General features: G+C 42.8%; 1 protein-coding gene across 1 annotated transcript in view; it reads left to right on the top strand.

Annotated features, from left to right (window-relative positions):
* Positions 1-22789, top strand: part of xkr6b (XK, Kell blood group complex subunit-related family, member 6b) — a 70814-nt gene that overhangs the window by 2426 nt on the left and 45599 nt on the right. The gene's annotated exons all lie outside the window — the stretch shown is intronic.

Genomic DNA, 22789 nt, shown 5'->3' with positions numbered 1-22789 from the left:
CCTACGAACTCCAGTAAACCCATTATATAACAGCAGCTGGAAAATAGGTATTTTATCCTGTTCTATTGCCATATTTAAATGAGCTCAGTGCCACACTTGAACTATTTTAAAAAATCTTTTTAAATATATCAACTTCCACATGCAGCTGGCTTGCTTAGCTAAGCTCAAAGATGGAAATGGGGGACCCCAGCCTGACTCTTCCTGTATAATCTCCTCTGGTTGCCTGGTAACTGTTCCCCTGATCCCAGCTGCATAACCGTAAAATAGCAAAGTTAAGTTTATACCAAACAACTTCAACTTTGCATGAACATGAAAAGTAAGAATTTGCACAAGAGAAATCCAAGATGGTTAAAGTACAACAACAGACCGGAGTGATTAAACGTTGCTTATGAGGAACTCAAGGAAACATAATGTGTTGTTGTGTATGTTGTGACAGCACAAAACCTGGGGGCAGGGGATCATTGTCAGGCCACTTTCTCCCTTTGGACATGATCCGCCTGGCTGCTGGTTTGGAGTGGAGGGTCAGAAGCTGCTCTTGTCAGCTTAGTGAGAGTTCATAACCTGAGCCCCACAGGGATAACAGTTGATATGGAGATTATTAGACGCTGCAAGATGCCACCCTGCCAATAAGCAGCATATGTTGTCATACTGCGCTGCATCATGTGGCGTGCGTATATATTAAACTGTTCTCTACCTAGTTCACTTTGTTGCATTTCATCAGCTGTGTCTAAACTTTGAGAAGCATGTCTTTTGTTTCTTTTATGGGTGATGTTGTTGTTTTTTCATGACTGGATTTCAAATGACCAATAATGGCCATTCTCAGGCAAGCTGCTGCAGTATCAGTTTGTGAAATGTTTTGCCATCATTAATACGAGGAAACAACCTGAAGTGCTGACAGGAGTCAAAAACGCTGCTTCATCATGTCTCATTACTGAGTTCTACTTTCAAATCTACATTCAATTAGCTCCTTTCTTTCCCCCCTCTCCTTCTTTGTGTACCTGAGGACCGAGCCGATGACAGAATCGCCGAGCTTGTTTTGCAGTTATCTGCTTGTTAATTGTTGACAGAGTGGGGAGGATTCCTCTCCCATCTGTAATCCCACTATGACACCGGCTGTCCGTAGCTCTTTCATGTCCTCTCTCCCCGTGAGTCGCCAGCACCGCTGATGGTGTCTCCTTGAGCTTTAGAGATTCTCCTCACATACGCTTAGCGGATCGCACATACACAGCGGTCTCCTGGCAGCACGATGAACAGCTTAATCAGTGTAAGCCCAAATTAGTGCCTGGCTGAAAGAGAACTGCATCCATCCGCACCTCATTGCAGGAATCCATACAGAAATTTCAGAGGGTTTCAGGAGGTTGGGAATTCCCCGCAGAACTGGGGCGGGGCATAGTCTACCCCTTCTCTTTTTTAATTCTAATAGCTGTGTAAAAGTGGCAAGCTCCTGTGCTGTTCCGCCAAAGTGAGCAACACTTGTGCAGCAGCGATTGCTAACCACTAAAAAGTGAACGCATTAACATCACATTGCTTCTTCAGCCACAGATACTGGTATTTGGCAAAACATTTTTAAAGATTGTTCTAACACGACTGAAGCGTTTATTGGTTTAAACAAGCAATCCAGATGTTAGGCAAAACATTCGGTTTACATGTCCCTACACATCTGTCTTCTGTCTTGTGTGGTTGTTGGCTGAAGGTGAAAGTGTGCATCACAGGTTAAAGAAGTGGAAGTCGTGGGCATATTTAAGAGGTTGGAACCATCCAGTATTGTCGTTTTTTTAAACCAACCTTAACAATTAAGGTCAGAATATTTCACATTCTTCTGCATTAACTTTGGCCATTCTTGTTTTGTTTTGTTTTTTTAAGCTGTTTCTCGTCAGCTCCCCGACTAAGGGCACATTAAGAAAATATGCATCAGAGCAACAAGTGGCTAGTCTGAGACATCCATTCCCATTCAGCGTTTTAAACATTGTAAATGGTAAATGGCCTGTATTTGTATAGCGCTTTTCTAGTCCCTAAGGACCCCAAAGCGCTTTACACAACCTGTCATCCACCCATTCACACACACATTCACACACTGGGGATGGCAAGCTACATTGTAGCCACAGCCACCCTGGGGCGCACTGACAGAGGCGAGGCTGCCGAACACTGGCGCCACCGGGCCCTCTGACCACCACCAGTAGGCAACGGGTGAAGTGTCTTGCCCAAGGACACAACGACCGAGACTGTCCGAGCCGGGGCTCGAACCAGCAACCTTCCGATTACAAGGCGAACTCCCAACTCTTGAGCCACGAGTCTCGTTCAGCCCTGGATAAAAGACTGTACGTGGTATATTATGAATGACTATTAAAAGTTTCATGTTGGTGCTTTTATAAGTCCAGTAGGTGGGTTGTTTGAAAAAACAAAATCCTTCTGGAAGGGGTTGTTTTTCTTTTAAAGGTTTTGGTGATCACAACTGGCATTTGAGAAGTAATCTGAAAGATGGTGATAATTTGTCAGAATATAAGAAAAAGGCTGGGGAGCTGTGCCTCTGAAACGACTGCTCTGCTGGTGTCAGTGCTGAAATTCTACCTCGAGCACCAAGAAAGTTTCAGCGCCTCATCTTGGTATTTTTAACCTTATGAGGTCCTGGTTTCAGATTACACTCAGTGAATATTAAAGGGTGCTTGTATATGGGACTGTGTATTGATTTTTTCCTGTCTCCCAGGCATATGCAGCTCTGTTTTTTCACAGTGTTGTAACCACAGTGATGAAGGGGTCATCTGGGAACTGCGTACCGTGTTTGGATATGATCAAATTTGCTTGTCTTATTTTGTATTTGGTGCACATTTTGAGTCCTTCCTCTCGCACACTTTAAACCTTCACTCGGTTCTTGACAGTTTGTCAGCACACAAGGGAAAACTTTGAAAGTATTATGAGTTTATGTATATTTTTCATTTTGCCATGTCCATCTGAATCAATAGAGTAGGCTGAAAGGTTTCAATCTGGTTAGCGAGAAAGTAGTATTTTAAATATGGTGTCTAAGATCATCGCTGTGTGTGGGATGTATTACTGCTTTTTTTTCTACTCTTATAAATTTTCTTTCCAACTCAGTGCAAGAAAATGAAAAAAAACAAAAAAAAAAAAAAACAAAAAAAAAAACACATCTACAGTGTATATGGAGAATTGCCAGTGAGATTGCTACTCAGACCGGTTAACATATAGCGTCACTCAAATCCTACGATCATCTTGGTTTTTAAGGAATTCTCCAGCTGAACAGAAGCCAACAGCGTGGGGATCCCCCCCCTCCCCCTCCACCAATTCCTCACACCCCCTTACTGCAGCAAGCAATGTTTAAACACTGCAAAATCTGGTTGGTTGGATTATGCTTTAATCCAAAAAACAAGAACGGGCTTACCACCAAGCAACACGAAGGAATCGCCTCATGGTCGATGTCTGCCTGTGTTTCTGTCACGGTCTGACTGGGGCAGACCGTATGTGTTGCAGAGGAGGACTCAAACGCAGACCAAAATGTGGTGTGGATTAACAAAACAAGCCGTTTGAGGTTAGCAACGAGGGTACAAAATAATAGGGCATCGGTGAAAACTAAACAATAACCTAAACTGGGTGAACTAATAACAAAACATGAAAAACCTTAACCATAGTGAACTGACATGGGTACCTGGAGATGAGACATGGATGAGCAGACGACCTGACAATGGCATGAAGAAAACAAAAGGCTTAAATACAGACATGAGGTGATCAGGGGAAGTGGCGACACATGGGGGAAAACAGCTGACAGACATAAACCTAATGACAGGACCAGGAGAGGAAAGCTAAATACAATAAACAAAGAACACATGACATTGTCAGAATAAAACAGGAAATACTAAAACATGACAACACAACTTAACAGACCTAATATGTGATGAATAAATACAAAACCCCAAAACATAGAAAACCCAGGAACAATAACTGCCTAAACTAAAGGCAGATAGGAAATAACACAAACTAAATCACATAACAAAATGAGACAAATACAAACATGAACTCAGAGCGCTGGGTCAGAGACCCAGCCTGTGACAGAGCCCCCCCCTCAAGGGCGGATTCCAGACGCCCAAAACCACGAAAAACAAAACCAAAAACAACCCACCAAGGGCGGGCGGTGGGGGTCCAGGACGGAGGGCCAGAAACAAGGCCAAAAAAAACAAAATGTCCATCAAAAATCACAGGAGCGCAGGGAACAGTTCATGACTCCTCAGGGGGCCGACCCGGAGGGTGACGGTCCAGAAAATCATAGTTCAAGTGATCAGGGGGCCGGCCCGGAGGCCGACGGCACAGAAGTCCATGGTCGAACAGTTCCGGGGGCCGTCCGTGCGGACGGCAACGGCGTAGAAACAGTTCAGGCGGCCGACCTCGACGGCGGTGACGTCCAGCAGGTGGCCGAAGATTCCCAGGTGCAGAGCGAGGCTTGGGCGGCGGCATAACAGCCGTAGGACCAGGCGACGCTGAAGCAGAGGCTGGACCAGGCGTAGCAGAGGCCGGACCAGGCGAGGCAGAAGCAGAAGCCGAGGAAGACTCGGATGAGGCCGAACCAGGCGAGGCAGGAGCAGAGGCCGGACCAGGCGTAGACGAAGGCTCTGACGAAGCCGGACCAGGCGTAGCACAGGCCGGACCAGGCGAAGACGAAGGCTCTGACGAAGCCGGACCAGGCGTAGCACAGGCCGGACCAGGCTCTGACGAAGGCTCTGACGAAGCCGGACCAGGCGTAGCACAGGCCGGACCAGGCGAAGACGAAGGCTCTGACGAAGCCGGACCAGGCGAAGACGAAGGCTCTGACGAAGCCGCACCAGGCGAAGACGAAGGCTCTGATGAAGCCGCAGCAGGCGAAGCACAGGCTGGAGCTGCAGCAGGCGAAACAGAAGCAGAATCTGAAGGTGGCTGGACGGGCTCCTCGGGCCCTCCAGCTGACGTGGTTTGAGGCTGGACGGGCTCCTCGGGCCCTCCAGCTGACGTGGCATGAGGCTGGTGCGGTTCTCCTGAACCCCCAGCTGACGTGGCATGAGGCTGGACGGGCTCCTCGGGCCCCCCAGCAGACGAGGCATGAGGCTGGACGGGCTCCTCGGGCCCTCCAGCAGACGAGGCATGAGGCTGGACGGGCTCCTCGGGCCCTCCAGCAGAAGCAGTGGCAGGACCAGTAGGTGCCGAGACTACTGGCTGAACAAAAGGCTGAGCAGGTGATTGAGCAAATAACTGAGCTGAACAATGGGGAGCTGGCTGAGCTGCACAGTGGGCTAAGGGCTGAGCTAACGGAAACACAGGAAAATGAACTATTGACTGGGCTGCTAACAGAGCTAATGACTGAGCTATAGACTGAAAAGCATGCAGTAGTGATGGTGGTGTTGGTTGCGGACTGAATTCTCCTGAGCCTTCAGTAGAAACAGGAACGGGTGCAGTCACCTGCTGGACACTAGCCACTCCCACCCGAGGAGTAGGTACGGGTGCGGAGACGGGCTGTATCCTGGCTGACCTCACCCTGGGGACCGGCATGGGTGCAGGGGTGGACTGGTTCACAGCCCCCCTCACCCCGGAAGCCGGGACAGGCACCGGCAACGGCTGGGCAACTGCCCTTCCCACCCGAGGAGCTGGTACGGGTGCAGAAACGGACAGAGCCTCAGCTGGCCTGGAAACCAGAGCAGGGACCAGCTGGGCCTCAGACTCCCTCACCCGAGGAACTGGTACGGGTGCAGGGGTACGCTGGGCCCGAGCTGCCCTGGCAGCAGAAACACGAACAGGCAAAGGAGCAGGCTCAGAAAAAACAGTCTTAGAAACGGCAGGCTTAGGGTTAATATGTATTGGGTCGACAAAAACAGACCTAGCAAAAATGAATCCGCCGTCCACTTCATGTTTAGCAGTCTTAGTATTAGCAGTCCTTGGGTTAACGGTCTTAGAGTGAGCTGACTTGGGGATGATTGAACCAGACTTAACAAAACCTGAACTGAGTGTTGTAGACCTGGTAGAAGTGTTAACAGTTTTTCCTTTAACCGCATGTGCAGACTTAAGCGAGCGGGAATTGTCTTTCATCCCTCCCTGCGTAGAGGGAGTAAAACAAAACGGATCCTCCCAGTCCACGTCGTCATCCATAAGGGAAATTCCCCATGGATCGGAAGTGAGCCGATTGTTGTTAATGTCAGACGGGACGTGAGAATAAAAGTCATTTTCACTCACCACCGTGAGCTGCTCAGCGATGTCCGGTTTATGGCGGCGTGCGCGCCGCTTCCTGCGAACAGAGGAAGCTGGCGGAGCGAGCGACTGAGCCCCTGGTGCACAGAATGGTGACACCGAGGCTGGAGCGTGAGCGCCTGAAGCCACACGGAGGACTCCCACCTGAAGCGAGCGAGGCTTAGATGCAGGCAGCGCAACAGGCGGGGACTTTCGGCAGCTCTTGGGACCTCCGAGAGCTAGCCGAGTCCCGTGGAAAATGCGCTCGTAGTCGGGGGTACGCCACGGCTTCCAGCGGAGCTCCTCCTCCAGCTGGGCGAAGGCTGCCTCCCGACGCTCGTAAAGCTCGCGGTCTGCTGAGTCCATAGTGGTCAGGTCGTACTGTCACGGTCTGACTGGGGCAGACCGTATGTGTTGCAGAGGAGGACTCAAACGCAGACCAAAATGTGGTGTGGATTAACAAAACAAGCCGTTTATTGAGGTTGGCAACGAGGGTACAAAATAATAGGGCATCGGTGAAAACTAAACAATAACCTAAACTGGGTGAACTAATAACAAAACATGAAAAACCTTAACCATAGTGAACTGACATGGGTACCTGGAGATGAGACATGGATGAGCAGACGACCTGACAATGGCATGAAGAAAACAAAAGGCTTAAATACAGACATGAGGTGATCAGGGGAAGTGGCGACACATGGGGGAAAACAGCTGACAGACATAAACCTAATGACAGGACCAGGAGAGGAAAGCTAAATACAATAAACAAAGAACACATGACATTGTCAGAATAAAACAGGAAATACTAAAACATGACAACACAACTTAACAGACCTAATATGTGATGAATAAATACAAAACCCCAAAACATAGAAAACCCAGGAACAATAACTGCCTAAACTAAAGGCAGATAGGAAATAACACAAACTAAATCACATAACAAAATGAGACAAATACAAACATGAACTCAGAGCGCTGGGTCAGAGACCCAGCCTGTGACAGTTTCAGAGCCTGGTAAATATTAATACAGTCTGCGAAGGAGTCAACAAAAGCCTCCCTTGGCTGGCTGGGCTGCTTGTAGTTGCCAAAAAAGGTTTGTAGACGCAGTGAAGCAAGACACTGAGATGATTCAATGCAACCAGCTGCCATGTCAATGCAAAAAAAACACAAGAAAGACAAAAAAAAAAAAAAAAAACAGCCGAGAGGGTGAAAGAAGGGAACGATGAAGGCTTGGATGGATTGGTGATTGGCAATTACATATTGAGAGTTTAAAGCGGTGAAAGATGGGAACATCTTGTTCCCTCCGCCGTGGAGGCACTGGAGTATTTTTGGAATGAAGGGAAGGAGCGATCGATGCCTGGGGTCTTATTGGACTGCTTATTCTCTTTGCTGGTAGCAAAGACAGGGAATCTCCTTTAAAATAAGATATATAAAACATATTATGTATTTATATTTACATGCTAAAGACATCAAAATACATCAGCTAGCAAACCTTTTTTTTTAAATTCAGGTGCACATCTACCTCTGTTGTGTGTTATTTACAGGCAGCACATTACATTCCAATTGGTGGATCACATCAGTGTAACGCTGCTCATTTTCTCATTAGCAGTGATAACAGGGAACAAACCTTTAAAGCCAGCTCTCCAAGACAGCCCCCAATTATGTGACAGAGGAGCCCATCAAAATACAAGAAAAGCCGGCTTTCTTGGGAATGCGCCGCAGCCGGGGGTAAAGAGACAGAAAGCCATAAATGGCAGAGAAATATTTGCCTTAGTCATTTGAGAAGCGGAGATGAGGGGGAGAGAGCTGAAAAAGAGAACTCAATTGCTGTTTTGGTTCCATTTCTTCATGACTTTGGTTGAGGCTGGAGCATTGCTGGAAAACGTTTCATTCAGTGGGTATTCAAATCCAGATGTTTCACCTCTTAATAAACAGATGGGTGATTAAACTGGGTCTTGTAAAAGACTCAACAAGCTTTAGCGGAGGGTTTTGACAACACATGGGTACGTAAGGGTAACCCTGTAAATAAATGAGTAGCTAACATGTTGGTTCATTCCAGTCTTGTTTCTACAGGCGGTAACGCCAGCTGTTACTGTAGAAGGCTCTTAAGTTCAGTGCAGGGCAAATGAATACGGATAAAAAGCATGTGATCATGCTTGATTTAACCGCCTCAGGCTGGCCTCCTAAGCAAAACAATATTTTGTCGTAGACGCCTGAAGGCCCTGATGCTAAATTCTTTCTGCCTCTCCACGCTGTTCAACAGACAGAGGCAGGCTCATGACTGAATATCAAGCACACGGGGGGCAGATGGGTTACCAGACAGAGATCTGTATGCGGATCACACAAACACACACACACACACACGCACATACGTGTGTACGTGAACCTCAAGGGAGTAGGGAGAAGCTGTTTTTTTATACACCTCTTTATATGCAGTCTCACGTCACAGCATCTTGCTCTCTTACAGGAACCACACACCTTGAGAATAACACATTTCCAGGTCCTGTTTCGCGCTTTGATCAGAGAGTGGTGAGTCAGCTGGCAGTGAACTCCTCCTGTCCTCCCGTGGCTCTCTCCTTTTGCCTAAAGTCATCTCCTTCACTCTCTTCCTTAGAGAGTACAGTCTGCCTTTTGTTGCTGATTGAGTCAAGCGTGTTTGTGACGCTGGTGACATTTGGAGCATTTTTAATCAGACTACATGACAAATAATGCGGCTTGTCTGTGTTTCAGTTTTGGTGACTGGAGGTGTAGCACCAGATAGCAAGGATTTGTTTCTGTGGGATGGATTCATATACAATCTCTGAAAGCAGGCGTGCTGACCATGTTAAGAACCTAAAGTGTGATTTAAATCACTGCTGGCATTAAAATGAGGATGACATCACAAGGGCTATGTCCATCTTTTATGTACAGTTTATTGGCAGTAATATCAAACGACTCCTTAAACTGTCCAGCTCCTTTTGTTTGTCGTTTTGTTTGTGATTGTTGTACGAAACCGTACATTTATTAATGATTCTAAAGTAAACATGTCTTTAAAAGGCACCAGTGGGCTTGTGAGTGCCTCAAACAGGGTAAAAATGTCCCGAGAACGGGGCTAACATGGGTGTTTTCATTCAAACCCAGCCTTATCTTTACATTTGATTAGACAAATACTCGCCAGATTCAGAGTATTGTTCAATTTGCCTTTGTGTATGCTAACATGTTTACACTCGTCTTTGCTGCTCGCTACAGTTGTAGCTTGCCAGCTTGTGGAAATTGGCTTGTGACGATGTAGGATTTATTGACTCTGAAGTCTCTTGTTTGCTCAGCGTGGCGTGCGGCTGGTTTTATTGGCTGCATCATTTCGGTTCCCGGTCCTCCCTACAACTGTCTGCTAATCCCATTCTCCTCTAAACAAAACCCTAAATTGGCCCTTTTTGCCACTTTCCCCTTTGAAGCCTTCACAACAGCACGTGTGATGTATATTCCCCCATTACCCAACTGCATATTCTACTCAGAGAAAATCATTACGTGGGCCCATGGGCTATCCAGTGTGAGCTGAAATACTCACATACAAAAGCTATTTTTCATCTAGAGTCCCTTGCCTAATAGCTGCATCTCTAATATATATTTATGCCCCTTTTTCTCCTGGAATAGGTGAGGCCCACATTCCCAGATGGACCATTTGAGTTCATCATGTGTCCTCCCCGTATAGTCTCTCTATCCATTAGTGCTTCATAAGCTCTGTCTACCCTAACATATGTTTTTATTTTTATCCCTCTCTCTCACTTACATCTATTAATGTTCTCAGCCTCCTTATAAACCCCATTACTCCCCCCTTCATCTATCCTGGAAGTAGACACCACACAGTCTTATCCTCCCCTGCTGTAGTTAGAAAGATGGGGGCTCTCTACACGGTGTGCAGTGTCCCTTACCACTAGTTAAAGTCATGATGCTGCCTCCCTCCCCTCTATATTTCTCTCTATGTCTGTGCTTCTCTCTCTCTCACTGTTGCCCTCACATAAAGCTGCATTTGACCTCCATTTCTGTCAAGGAAACTGGAGCATCTGGCTCCTGCCCCATTACAACACAGCGCCTCTTCCCTCCCTGCCTTCCTTATCCTGCCATACCACCCATCTTATGCTCCCTGCAGAGCCCATTTTCAGATCTCCCACGTTCCGTTCCTCATTTCCACCCTGACAAAACGTCTCGTTCCTGCAGGAAACTGTTACACCTCGGTTCAAGAGTCCACCTGTGGCGTAATGGCTCTGTTCTCGCAGCTCATGGCATTCCTTTAGATTCACAGCTTTTCACATGGCCACTTATTTATGCTCTGCTGAAAAGACCGCACGCAACAGAGCAAGTCATAGTTCACGTTGTAAAAAAAGGGAGAGCGCAGTCTTTCATTGTAAAATCTGAAACGTCTTCGAAGGTGCGTTGAATGAGATTTCGATGCTAGGGCAGAAAAACAGGTTTAAAAAGGTTTGCTGGTATTGCAAATCCCACTGAGAATCAACACCCGGCCGTGCAGTGCGTGTGTGTGTGTGTGCGGTGCAGCTTATGGCCACTTTTCAACTCAAGGCAAAATAATGTTAGTTCAGAGAAGCTGCAGGCAGCCCACGAGATCACACCAGCTGACTGTACACAAGCTGTTCAGTGTGAAGTGGAGAAAAACAAGCAACAGGTGAAGGAAGGCAAACATCAAGCCAAACAGAAAGCAGTCTTTCTCTCAGTAATTGAACCGATAAATCGAGTAGAACATATAACATTAGAGTGAATAATAATGCAAAGTATGCAAGTGTTTTGCTGATCGAAATAAAAACTCACTAACAAGTGATTCCAACAGGACGGACGGCATATTCTGCTTCTGCAGGTTGTGTAAGGAGCTGGAAGAATCTGGTTTGATATAAGCAAGAATATTTTCTGCAAGTGGGTAAAAGTTGTTTTATTGCCACTTTAAAGAAGATATTTCAACAGACTCTTACATAACAATGTGAACAAACAGGTTCAAAAGGCTTTTAAAGACTTTACAGCCTGAGCATATATCATCCCAAAGGAGCTCAGGTGACTATGGAGGCCATTTGAGTGCAGTGAACTCACTGTGATGTTCAAGAAACCAGTTGATTTGAGTTTTAGGACATGCTGTGTGCTTCCTGCTGGAAGCAGCCATCAGAAGGTTGGCATGCTGTGGTCAAGGACGGACACCATCAGCAGCAATAATCAGGTAGACCATCGTATTTAAACAATGCGTATTTTGTGCAAAGAGATGCAAAGTTTGTCAAGAAAACATCCCCCACACCATTAAACCACCAACAGCAGCCTGATAGAAGGCAGGACGGAGCCATGATTTCATGTTGTTTACACCGAATTCTGAACCTGCCCTGTGAATGTTGCAGCACAAGTCGAGTATCGTCAGACCGGGCAGCATTTTTCCAATCTTTTATTGTTAAATTTTGGTGATCCAGTGTGAATTATAACCTCAGTTTCCTGTTCTTAGCTGACAGCGGCAGTGCCTTGTGTGGTTTTCTCCCCTCTGTAGCCCATCTACTCCAAGGTTCAATTTGTTGTGTGTTCAGAGATGCTCTTCTACATGCCTTGGCTGTAACAAGCACTTATTTGTGTTACTGTTGCCTGTTATTGAAGCAGTGCACCCATTCTCCTAAGACCTCTGGGATTAACAAGGACGTTTTCACCCAGAGAACCACTGCTCGCTGGATATTTTCACTTTTTCATACTATTGTCTGTAAAACCCAGACCCTGGCTGGTTGTGGGGAAAAACCCCAGTATATCAGCAGTTGATCTGATGATTGGTTTGAACTTTTGCGACCATTTCTACAAGCCTCAGTGCACTGAGTTGCATTTGGTTCGCTAATTAGATATTTGCATTAACCACCAGCTGAACAGGTGCATCTAACACATTACAGTATGCTACAGTCGAGGTCTAAGCAGTTAATTTTTCAACAACTATTAGTTTCCACATGAAGTATTCATAAGAGGTGCATAAATGATGACTGGATATTTTACAACATAATAATCCATTCTTAACAGTGTGAAAACCAACACTGAAAAACTATTTATGCACACAAGCACATATACACACACATATTCACTCACACACACTTTGATGCTGTCTGCGCTTTATTCATATCTAGTCTGTGTCTTGAAAGCTGGCTCAGCAGTGTTCAGTGAAGACCACCATTGTTTGAGTCTAATCATGGCCGACGCTCCAGGCGTCAGTTTGATAAACAGACAATCTCTGCTTATAAATAATTGAACAGCCCCGTTAGTTCTCATGCTCTCTCAGTGTCACACTTGCAGTGTTTCACACTCTTCTCTTCTCATTCTCATATTTGCATGGTGATACCCTGCTTAGTGAGTTGTTACACTCACTGAGAAATTGGGAATGTGACGATAGAAAGTCAAAAAGCGCGCACGCACTTTAAAAAACCCCCAAAACAACGTGATGTTGTGTGGAGCCTCTGAGACAGTTTTATCTAGTCTTTTGCTGAGGTACTGTAACACTTCCCTCATTCTGGCTTTCTTGCAAACAGACGCTCATGAAAGCGATCCTTTTCTCCAGATCCCAACAAGGAACCAAAAAAGGGCACATTTCTTTACAGTATGTGTAAACCCACATGCTTGAATTCATCTTGGGCTTTCACGCATGACATTTACTGTAAGAAAAACATCTGTTCTGTCCTACATAATGTTAGTGGCCTGCTCGTATTTAGAAGAGCCTGTATTCAGGCCTCTTGCTCAGTAGTCCATCGCTGTCCTTCTTGTGTCCTTCTTTTCTTCTTTATGATTGCGGCTGGATGGATTTTTCCTTTATTCTGGTGGCTGTGGTGAGGCAGAAGAGCTAAATTGGGTTCTTGTGGAGGGCTGAGAGCATCATAGGAGAGAGGTCATCTGCTCAAGAGACCAACAGTGATCAGTTAGATGTCATACATCACCACCACTTCAGGACTAGCAGGGAAGGGGGTTCATTAAAAGTGCATTTCATATGTTGGGACTATTTTCTCTGTTTACCAGTCATTTTTTTTCTCTCTCTCTCTCTCTCCTCTGACTCTTGCCCCTCCTCATATCCTTCTGTCTTTGTTTCTATTTGTGTCTGCTCTTTGCACTTCCTGCTTCCCCTCCCACTCTTCGCCTTCATCCCTCTGTTTTTCAGCTCTTATCTCATGTCTGTTTGTCCTCAGAGCAAATTACATATTAACAGGAGTCTGAATGCTTTGTGCTCAGCAGGCCATTTAAATGCATTGTGGTCAATATGCCTGGCAGCAAAAGCAGCAATGCCCAAACAAGTTCCTATAGATCGAAACGGTTGCCTTTGCAAAGGTTTTTTAAGAACTGTAGACTATGCAGACTTTTCCCTTTTTCTGCAACAAAAGCAGCAAGACTGACTTTATACTTAAGTCGGCTCTTACTCATATCTAAATCTGTTTGTTTCCAGCTACGTGTGCAAACGTGTGAACAGGGATACATGCATAGGCGGCGTGAATGTTCTTTTGCCTTATGTTTCGATGAGTGTTCAGAAGCACTCGGCTCATCTCATATGGTATAGTGTAAAACATCAGATTATATGCTGTGAAGTTTTGCTCTGCGGCAGCACAACAACACTTCTTATGTCAGATTCAGACCTATATGAAAAAAGAAAACATAAATCCAAAGGTTCTGAGAGAAGAACGACAGAAAGGGAAATACGTAAGACGACAGACATCGCACAAAATAAAAGTTAAGCTATATATGTGCGCACCGGGTTGATTCTTTGCAGTGTTTGTAGTCAAGATGACTGAGCAGTCTGAGCGCTGAATTCAGGTCAATTTCCCCCAGAGACAAGGGTTTCAATGCCACTTCTTAGGAACATACATACACATACACTTGTGTACAGTTTAATATATATATAGTATTATGAACATGGAATTCTAGTATATAAGGAATAATTATATACAGTATGGACATGGATTATGGGCCCAATATGTCAGTGAACATTGCTCCATTTGGTTCTTCCCCTGCAGTGTTTTGAGGATGAAATGGAGTCAGTGAGATATTTTCAGCCGCCGTAACGGAGTGGATTAGTCCACTATTCCTTGAAGGGACATAACAGTGTAAAACTGCCACTGTGACTCCCCTGCCTCTATACGGATTACAGGTTCAGAAGAAACAACAAGAAGCGTGCTATGAACATCTCATATGCAGTATATCCTATACAATACTGTCCAAGAGATTTAGATGGAGACGTTTCAGATGGAACACGTGTGATTGCTCCCAAATGTGTTCATTCAGCACACGAATGCACCCGCAAACATACAGTCACAATCTGAGTGAGTAGCAACAAGAAGAACAGGGAGTTGCACAGCAATTGCTTTGGTTCTGGCCTTGATTTTAACTTTACAGTCATATTTTGCAGAGGAGCCTTGACAAGTCCATCCAAGTGCCCAAAAAATATACCTGCAAAGATTCTTGAAGAATGTGTGCAAGTATTAAAAGGTGTTAGATTCTGATATATTTTGGCATTTGGTTTCTGCTTAATCAGCAGATTACCAAGAATCTGATGTGAGGGCACACAAATGGATGCTTTGTTCATCTCTCTGCAGCTTTGGTGCTTGCAACATGTTTATCTTTTTATTTATATCAAGAAACTTTCATGCAGCACATTTCCACCAAGGTGTTACGTCCTTTCTTGTGTTTGGTGTACAACCAGGTGTAATAAAATCCATCCAAGAAGGAGTTTTAGCAAACTGTCAATTTCTGGATGGCATGAAAATATTACACACCAACCATTTTTTTTCTTTTCTTTTCTTTTTTTTTTTTTTTAGAAATTCAGCAATCCAAGCCATATGGCCAATTTACACATTTTTAACCTTGATGAGCAGTGACGAGCAAACACATTTCCAAATGCTCCACGTCTTTATGGTTGCCATTTTCACCCTGAAAATTGTTAGCAACCCCACTTTCTGTTTGCCTTCCCTCACATTTTGCAGTAAATGGATTTATGCTCTGTGGATTTTTATGTAGAACGCGCCAAGATTAGCAGGACGTTTAATCATGGAGCCTTTTGAAATAAGCTTAACATTTATCCGAGTGCAAGGCTGGGAAAAAAAATAGCATGGGAATTCTTTTTCGTCTGCTCTCAGGAGAAAAGTCCTTGGGAATGGAGAAAAAAAGAAAAAGAAAAAATCAAGCAACGCTATCAAATATGTGGGTGTCTTTTTATTGATTTATTCGAGACTATTTTGATGCAGAATTTCTGTGGAAGACTTTGAGGCTTTTCCCACACTATTTTCATCCAAGCGAGAGAAGGTTGCTTATTTGATCATTTATTTTTGTCCACTTTGGCATTTTCCCTCTCACTGCCACAAGAGATTGCTGACTGGGTTTTGTCTTTTTGGGCAAGGCTGAGCTTTCCGCTCCACTCTCTCTCACACACACACAAACTTCCCCAGTGGGCACAAAGCTCTCTTTTGAAGACGAGTCAGTGTAACAAAACATGGAGCAATATAGATAGTAGTAGAGCATTTCAAATATGTTTTCACAGATAATCGCGTTTTCATACCTGATTTTCTCAAACGCTTTACTTGAAAACCTCTCAAAGTGGTGTCTGTGAACCTGTGTGTTACTAAAAACAAAATGCTCTCCTATTATTACCGTAAAACCGTGTCATGTAGAAACTTATTATGATTTATGAACATATTTTTATCTTACTCATGTAGAACAGTGACACAAACAATACTACTTTAAACATAAGTTGTACATTAATTTAGCTCATGATTTAAATTAAATATAGCATTAGCTGTTAGTTATCTATATTTACTATTAATGCAATATTTAGTTACATGTAATTCATTCATCACTTTTAAATTATTAATTTTAAATAACAATTTTCTTGAGCTGGTTCTTTCTGACTGAATAACAAAACATTTTTAATCTTTGCATTTGCAGTTTGGTTTATTAAGATCAAAATCACACATACCTGGAGACTAGCTGGTGCCCCCCTGGCTACCATGGGTCACTAAGGGAAAAATGGTTGGTGGCTGGTCGCTGGCAAATGGACGGTGACATTGGTCATAATTGCACACACAACCTCCTTGCGATTGCTTTGGTCACTATCAGAAAGTGTGAAAAGTACAATGTAAACTGTGAATGGAGACTGTTCTCCTTAAAAGTAAATGTTATACTTACCATCTTGATGGATGCTCAATCATCCAGGTAAATAAATCTCCAAAACTTGATTCTGTTTATCTGGACGTAGCGTTTTCAGTGGGAGAAACGTTTTGTCACTCATCCAAGTGACTTCTTCAGTCTCAGTGGTTGTTGATCAATGGTCATGAGAATTTGCATAATTATGATTAAGGAATTGACCTCCCAGCCCATTGTTCCTTCAGTGGGCTGGTTTCAGTCATTATGCAAATATACTGTTTATAATATTGAGGAAACCTGCAGTCAGCTGAAACTGAAGAAGTCACCTGGATGAGTGACGAGACGTTTCTCCCACTGAAAACGCTACGTCCAGATGAACAGAATGAACTTTTGGAGAGTTATCCTTACCACTGCAACCAACACATTTTAAAAGCCACAGCTCTTTTTTGAAGGAGAATCTCTGTTTTTGGAGGAGTCACAGTTTATACTTTGCACTCAGCGAGTAGTGGGCCACAGCTTGCAGATGCGATGGCATCTTTCATGCAAACTGCCAGCAACCATGGTATTCAGTGGACGAAGCAAGGGAGGTTTTTGGTGCAGCATCCTCTTTGCAACTGATTTCACGCAGTAATTGGCAGCAACCGCTCGCCAACCAGTTGGGGAATACACACTTTTGTGAGTTTTCAATTTTCTAGGCCTGCATGATTGAGGCCTAACGTGCACATACACGTCCCATGACATGGAAAACATTTTGAAATATTAGCAGACATTTAAGACAACTTGCAGTTACATCATTGTATTACTGTCATGAAATGTGAAGAGGACTGAAGTGCAGCTTGCAAACAAACTAACGAATCCTTCAACTAACAAGAGCAAAGACGCCCCAAAGTCTAAAATATACATACATCCAAAAAAAGGAAGCACACAGCTGATACCGGGGAAAGACAAAAGTCCAAATAATACACGACTTGGAAAAAAAATGACAAGGCAAAAATCCAGGCAAACAGAATGATGAATTTAGTAAGAAACATCAGAGGAAATTCAACAGTGGGATCTGACAAACAGAGAGAAGGTGAAAAAATAATTAAAAACTAGTTTCGGGAGAGTTTCAAAGGAAGGAAATAAAATTACCATAAGACAAGAAGGAAAACTATCCTACAAAGTACAATAGGAAAAAGCAAAATGAAAAGATAACCAACACTGAAGATTAACCTAAACATTATTACAGACAGGGTAGCATTGAAGGCTCACCAACCCATTTGCTGCAAGGCTATTTTAAAGGCCTGAGTTTGATTTTACTTGGGTCATTTGCTTCTTCTCCTGCTCTTCTACTCTTACTCCCACTTTTCCTGTGCACTCCTGAAGCCTGTCCTATCATAATAAAAGCTAAAAATCCCCATAAAGTATGAAAAAAAGCACAAAAGGTGAAAGCAAATGAACGAGACAGAGGAAACACTGAAAGTGAAGGTTAGACTATTAAAAAGAATGAGACCAGAAGAATTTAACAAGATCTAAGGCTTGGAATCTAAACTTTGTCATGAAATGGAAATAAAAACTGAAATGAAGCTAAATATGACCATAATAATTGACTCAAAACAGGAAATCAAACTAACCAATAATAGACAAGAACCCAAATTTCAAAAGCCACACCAAGCTCTTGGATCATGAAAATTACATCAGACTGTATTTGATTACCAACTGAGAAGGAGGCCACCATGCCCAGGGATATCCTTTGCTATTCACCCAATGTCAGCAGGGATTGGTTCCAGCCTCCCCATCCGCACTCAAGGGTAAGAGGATGTATGTATAGCACTGCACAGCTACCAATGACAACTTGTAATAGGTCTTCTGAGAGGTTTTGCACGGTATAAATCTACACTTTTACCTATAATTATATTACATTTTTATACCAAGCCAAATGCTGTTAATGCTGTACAGTGAGTTTGACACTTCAGATGACTTTGTGTGTTTGTGTGTTTGTGTGCATGCGTGCGCACATTCTGGCTTGTGTTGTTGTGTGTTTCGCACCTGGATGTGGACTGTTGATGACGATTTGATGTGTCAGGTTTCATTTACACCTGTCCTTGCCAGAGACACTGTGAAATTAACTGAGCCAAAACACAAAGTTGCCTAAGGTTTGTCCAAATGTCTAATCAGTCATTAACATGCCTTACCTCAAAGTTGCACGTCTATGTGCAACAGAGAGGAAATGAGAGGAAAGAGCAGAGCAGATTATCTGTGCTATGTGTGTACTTAAGTGTGATTGAAGGAGAGAAAGACTAAGAAGGAGACTGGAAAAAGAGAATATAGGAACATGCTACAGTAGACACTGATTATGAGATTGTAAAAATGCTCTGCCTGCTGAGGGAGATTTCCCAAACTCATTTGTTCTTTAGTGAGAATTATTAAATAGATCATCTGGCAGTACAGTAATAATGCAATTAATTATTCACTGCTGAATCCCCAGTACAGTTTTAATTAGCTCTTTGCACAGCATCTGCCCATCAGAATTATAAAAAAACAAAAAAAAGTGACACTTCCCACTAAACATTGGGTGTCAGATAGACGTGAAGATCTTGACAATATTAGGTCTGTCGGTCCATGACCAAATCTGGACATCTATATGACGTCCAGACTAGGTCCAGAATTTGGACACCGAACAGCGACCCAAGCTGGACATGAATACGACGGGGTTTTCTGGACATCATGTGGACATCTATGACAGGTGCAGGAAATTTACATGAGCAATACATGTAATAGATTTTTATTTACAAATATCAACATTGTTATCAACATGATACATGAATACAGATTATTTAAAAACAAACAGAATTTATTGCGTGTTAACCTACTGATTTATTCAAGCATTATAACGACATCTAAAATGAGTCATTTTTGACATTTTTGTTTGAGTTGTTTTTTAAGTTTGACATTAAAAAGACATCCATAGCGACCACGTTTGGACTATAAATAGCCTGTACACGGAGGTCCTACAGACACGAACATTAGACGTTCAGTAGATATTGAAAAAAAAGACACCTGGTGTTACAAAACAACCTCTTCAGTGGACCAGAATTCTACATCCATGTGACAAAGTGGGTGAGAAGACCATTTGTCTATATTCTTAGTTAACATTCTTGTTTTGATTTAACCATATTTCACATGTAATCTGCAATAGGCAAACATCTACTATCCCGGGTTTGTTTATGTTTTGCACTTTTACAGATTATATAATATAACATTTTGGTTTAAATCAATTCATACAAGTTTGTTAAGTTAACATGTTATTTATTTCAACTGTTAATTTGTATTGTTTAGAACTTACCTTACCTACCTGTCTTCCAGAAACAAAAGGAGGAAATGTAGTTTTACTTCCTGCTTTATACCTTCTGGGTTCATCTGAGGTCACAGGAAGAGACCAAGTGCAGAAGGGGAAGAACTCTTATAATTTAATAAAGTTGATTTTAGAGGGTTTATGAAGAAATAGATTTATTGTTGTAATATGTATTGATTACACCGCAGAGTTTATGTTGCCAGTAAAGAGGAGTAGTAGAGGTTTGAACATAATCATGTTCATCTTACCTACATACTGAATGGAATAGTCCAGAGGAGAAATTGTTTGGTTAAGTGGACTATTTAAGCAGAAGAACTCTGGTGTTTCGAGAGAGAAAGGTTCAGGTCAATGTAGCTGTGTGCAGTTTGGCCTTAATTTCCGTTGATTTAAGTTCAGTTATGTTTATTTGAACTGAGTTAATAATTATAGAGTTGAGTTTCTTATTTGTTTCTTTGTAAATATTGTTTGGTTGACAAAATGGTGAATAAATCACTTGCTACACTGGACAGCATCAGTCTCCTGCACTTCTTTGACCGCTTAAGTCGAGTCCTACCACAATCCAAAAATGACATATAAAATACATTGGCGCAGTGGGTTCACTTAACCAGAGTTAGGAGAGTTGGAGAACTTTTCATAGTGTTGTTGTTGGAGAACACTATGAAAAGTCTATCCATCCATCTATTTTCTTATCCAAGGATGGGTTGTGGGGGGAGAATCCTAAAGACAGAAACCCAGACCTCCAGCTCCCCAGCTACCTAAATTAATCTTATCTGGGGTAGGAGTCATCCTAGTCAGATCACCGAACCACCTGCAGTGGCTCCTTTCAAAGTGGAGTAGTAGCGGTTCTGCTCCGAGCCCCTCTCAAATGACGGAACTCCTCGCTCTATCACTAAAGGAGAGGCCACTCTTCAGAGAAAAGCTTTTTTTCTGCTGTTTGTATCCACAATTTCATTCTTTCAGTCTCTACCCACAGTTCGTGGCCATAGGTGAGGGTGGGAATGTAGGTTGACCGCTAAATCAAAAGCTTTACATTTATGCTCAGCTCCCTCTGCACCACAACAGGCCAGTGCCATATCCACATCACTGCATTACCCTATCCGTCTGTCAATCTCCCTCTCCTGTCTTTTCCTTTTGTTAAATTTTTAGAAATGGTCTTGAACAATAAGTTTTTCTTTGGACACTGGCTGGTTGTCACTCATTTTCAGTCCAGTCCTTGTACCCGAACATTTTCAGAGAAATGTTCTTTTGTTTTTAAACCACTCAACACTGACATATGAATCATTTAAGCGTTCAATAAGGCATCTAACGCAAGGGATGATCCAGTGTTGTATCCACACATAATCGATAACTTAGCAAATAACTAATTTTAAATGGTATCTTTAAAAGCTGTGTTACTAACAGCCTGTCACAAAAACACATGATTTGCTCTCATTCCTGTAGTTGAATCTGCTTACATCTACCCTTCAATTAAAAAAATGAATGCAACTCTGGATGGAAATAAATGTTCTGACATAGCATGTGCTTACTGAAGTAATGCCACAGTGAATGTGTGTCATCATCAAAGCTAAAGGTAGCCCAATGAAATATTCGAGAATGTGACTGTGTTTTGGTCGGGCAGTTTGAATGATATTTGTGCTTTCTTATTAGTTTGTATGAAAGTTTCTACATGAAAAGAAAAGGAATCTGTATTTAGGTGAAAATATATAAACAAAATTATTTACTCAATGTAGTGAAAGATGATAAAGATTCTGTTGCCGAGATATCAGCTGACAGTAATGAAAAATTTAAATTATTTACTGTAACGTGGCCATATAACATAGGTTATTACAAAGGTTTGCTTAGGGTAAGTGGAAATTGTGACTAAAGCAAATGAACATAAAGAACTATTTTTGAGAACCCATCAATTCATCTGCCTTGTGAAGTTTCCCTCTGTACATTTTTTCTTTTACTATCTAGATGCCTTGTAGCCAGAGAGCTAAAATGTAGACGCGTGTATTGAGAACTGTTAATTAGGTAATGCCCTGCTGCAAACTGTGACCTAGATTCATAGCAGAGCCCTACACTGACCAGTCAGACCGGCGCTGCCGTACAGTGGCAGTGCTCTGTTTTCATTAAAAGCACACTCAGCTTCAACCATGCGTAGAAAAATGAAGAACAAAAAGCACAAACCCTCTCTTGCTCACTCTGTGTCTCTTCTTCTCTCTGCCTGTATGTTTCAACAAAATGTGCTCAATAAGAGAAAATGGATTTGAAGTATTTATTTGGGTATGAAATTCCACTCCGATTTCACTCTATCATGAGACAAAATATTCATCAAGCATTGGCCATATAAAAAAGGAACAAAAGAGAGGTTTGTAGTGAATTTAGATGTTGAAATAAGAAGTGGAGGAAAGCCTATATTTGGCTGAAAGATCCGAAAGCCACTTAGAAAGGGGAGGTTAGCAATACTTATTCAAGTCAGATGGAGCATACACTTTTTCAGCTATCATGATCCTGTCATTCTGTCTTTCAGACCTATTGAGCAACCCAGTACCTCCACATAACAAGGTCACCTCCAAGATGTTAAGGCAGATTAATTTTAATGCCTCTGAGGATACCAATGAAAAATAGCTTACTTAAAAAAAACAAAAAACAAAAAACACAAGTCATCTGTCACCCACCTACTGTCTCTATCTATCCAGCATTTCAATGCAGAAATGTTTGGCTTGCATTGTCTCAATTTTTATTTATTATTTTGAAATTAGCATGATGTTGCAGTAAGTTTTGTGCATTTTTCCTGTTTACCATAACTATCACATCAAGCTACCGTAATGCTTCAGGGGATCTTTGAGAGGCATTTCATGGTATGATTTCAGTCCTCTTGTCCCCTTAGACAGAAGAAACACCAAAAAACATTATAAAGTTTGTTCAGAGTGAGCAACCACATTTATTGTGTGATCAAACATGTCTACCCTGGTGGGAGTGGTCTTTCATAGGACGATAGCGTCTCCATCCTTAGGGCACCACATAAAGGAATATCTTTTAAAAAATGGTCTCTAGTAGAGTTTCAAAGACTTGTAGATTCAGTGATAGATAATCTGAAGAAGTTCTGCCATTCATTTGATTCAGGTGTGTGGGAACAAGGATGCATCTAAAAGCTGC

The sequence above is a fragment of the Diplotaxodon limnothrissa genome, linkage group LG15 (genome assembly GCF_057381915.1).
Source record: "Diplotaxodon limnothrissa isolate DT_005_m linkage group LG15, D_limnothrissa_male_GT1.1, whole genome shotgun sequence".
In the NCBI taxonomy this organism is placed as follows: domain Eukaryota; kingdom Metazoa; phylum Chordata; class Actinopteri; order Cichliformes; family Cichlidae; genus Diplotaxodon; species Diplotaxodon limnothrissa.
This window is presented reverse-complemented; position numbering and strand designations above follow the sequence as displayed.